Source organism: Hippopotamus amphibius, chromosome 13 (assembly GCF_030028045.1).
Source record: "Hippopotamus amphibius kiboko isolate mHipAmp2 chromosome 13, mHipAmp2.hap2, whole genome shotgun sequence".
Classification (NCBI taxonomy): Eukaryota; Metazoa; Chordata; class Mammalia; order Artiodactyla; family Hippopotamidae; genus Hippopotamus; species Hippopotamus amphibius.
In genome coordinates this window covers 91,771,590-91,774,055 of record NC_080198.1, presented here as the reverse complement: position 1 = coordinate 91,774,055, position 2,466 = coordinate 91,771,590, and positions in this window count along the sequence as shown.

Below are 2,466 nucleotides of genomic sequence, written 5' to 3'. Positions count from 1 at the left end.
GAACCTGGACTCTCTACGGGGATACCCAGTTTTCTGCCGCGCTGGGGCGGGGTGGTGAGGGGATGCGGGAGGTGGTTTCCTAGGAGAAATGCCAGCGGTGACGCCTGAGCGGCAAACCACCGCGCATCGATTTGGGCGGGGACACAAGGAGGGGCCCTGCGAATTTCCGAGCGTTTCTGCTCTCTTCAAACGCTTTTCGGCTGATATCTGTGGCTCCTCCAGGTCAAATCGAGCTGCTGCGGGTGCGGGGTTTGGGCGGCGGATCCCAGAGCCCGGTCAGTGAACCCCCTGGCCCAGTAAACGCTTCCAGCTTCGTGGATGAGAACTTGGGGCAGGTGCACCGCCTGCGTTCTGGCCTCAGTTTCTAGAAGGGGAGCCCTCAGTCCGACTCCACAGGTCCCCCAGAGCCGGGCTGGGAGAGACAGGGACAGGTCGTGAGGACCCTGAAAGGACATTCTTCTTACCCTTCCTTCATCCTGCCCCAATATCTTTCCCCTTTCTCACTTCTTTTATTCTCAACATGAGTAAGATAATTCCTTATGTTAAAAGGTGTGAAGTGAGCACTAGAGATCCTGGGGCCCCCACTCCTGTGATGAGAGGTCATTGTGCTGGACAAGCCAGAGGTGTTGGGGACAGTGCTGTGACAAGACCCAGTGCGGGTCCCCGAGCAGCTTGGGATGGCAGAGGAGGCCGCTGGAACTAAGAATGAAAACAGATACTGTGGAGCTAGGTGTACGTAAAACAGAGGATGTGACTGGGAGGGGGGCTCCCTGAGGGGGATGTGGGGGACATTTTAATGGAAAAAAGGACTTCCAGGCTAAGGGACCAGGAAGTGTGAAGGTCCCCGTCACTGATGTGTGTAGAATTTTGCAGTTTCGGGCATCCTTTAGCAGTGGAAAGGCACTGGCATGATTTGCCTGGAAAATGGACATCTCTGCTTTTAAACTGAATTCACAAATCTGGTCTCCTTTGATTCTCATCAGGTAGCAGGCATTGGGACAGGTTCTCACTGTGCCCATTTTACAGATGAGGGAACTGAGGCCCAGTGGCCTGCCATAGCCCCTCAGTGGGTGAGAGGGTAAATCTGGGGTGAGAAGGCAAGCCTGGGTCATTCCCCAGCTGACGCCCCAGCTGACTCCAGTTGGACTGCTTTCAGGTGATTGCTTAGATTTGTGTCTGCATCCCACCAGCACATCCATTTAAGGAGGGATGGGGCATGCAGTTTGGATGGGCCACAAGCAATGTCCCTGAGCTGGCTGAAGGTATCAGAGCATGGACGAGAGAGAGAGAGAGAGAGAGAGAGAGAGAGAGAGAGAGAGAGAGAGAGAACTGTCTTGTTGAGGGAGAGGCCTCTGGAAAGCCTCAGGAAGTCTTGGTTTCTGAAGATCTACAATTTGAAGATGTTCTTTGATCTTAGGGGTTTTAATTTTCCAAGTCAAATCTGCTCATCCGGGGTGGCATCTAAGTCCCCTGAAGGGGGGTGGTTCCTTGTTTCCCCCTGGCCGGGTGGCCTGCTGCTGGCACACATCTGCGGCTGAGTGGGTCCAGCACCGCACTCAGGTCCACCTCCCCAAGGTTGAGTAGGAGCTCTGAAATCCTCTGACAGAATGAAGCCCACCCCCTGGCCCTGGCTGCAGGGACTGTTCTGATTTCATTCTCCTCATGCCAGGCTGGCTTCATGGGCCTGTGACCAGTGTGGTCACACGGGGATCCACTCTCAGAAGGGCCCCAGGCGGGGGGGGGCAGGGATAATGCTGTAATCATCATCTCAAAGTCTTCAGTAATTTTATTGTTGAGTGTACATTCCATAAGTGATGTCTTTTTTTTAATGATAAAATTCTGTGTACCTTTATTCCTTTTTTTTAAAAAAATAACTTTTATTGAGATACAACTATGTAAGTGATGTCTTATGTGCTGGGGGCTTGGCCCTACCTCCAGCTGCCTTCCTGGGACAGTTTTTGGCTGTCTGCTCCCCTCCTCCGTGATAACCCAGGACACACCCAGCTTCCCCCTCTGCTCCCTCCCAGGGGCTGCTGCTCCCCTCCATCTGGCGGGGGCCAGGGTACAGACATTCCGGGGCATCTGGAGGTGGGGCATGGTGGGGGCACGTGTTCAATGGGCAGCTTGGGAGGGGTGAGCCTCCCATCCACCCCGATCCAGGAGCCCAGCACCTCCCAACAAAGAGATTGCCACACCCTTGGGGATCACGCCTTCGCCAAGGGTCGCGGCAGGGGTTCTGAGGGAAGAGCAGATGCCTGACTGATTCCACTTCCTCATCGCTGGTTAGGCCTGGCGGCTGGCAGGAGGGGGAGCCAGGCAGCTGGTGGACCATGTGCTTGCAGCCAAGTCACAACGTGGGGCCCTCGGGACACCTGCCAGTGTCCCCGTGAGCACAAGGGAGTGACACCACATGGGAAATCCCTTGACAGGGCAAGAGTGAGGCTACAAGGAGAGGCAAACACTTCC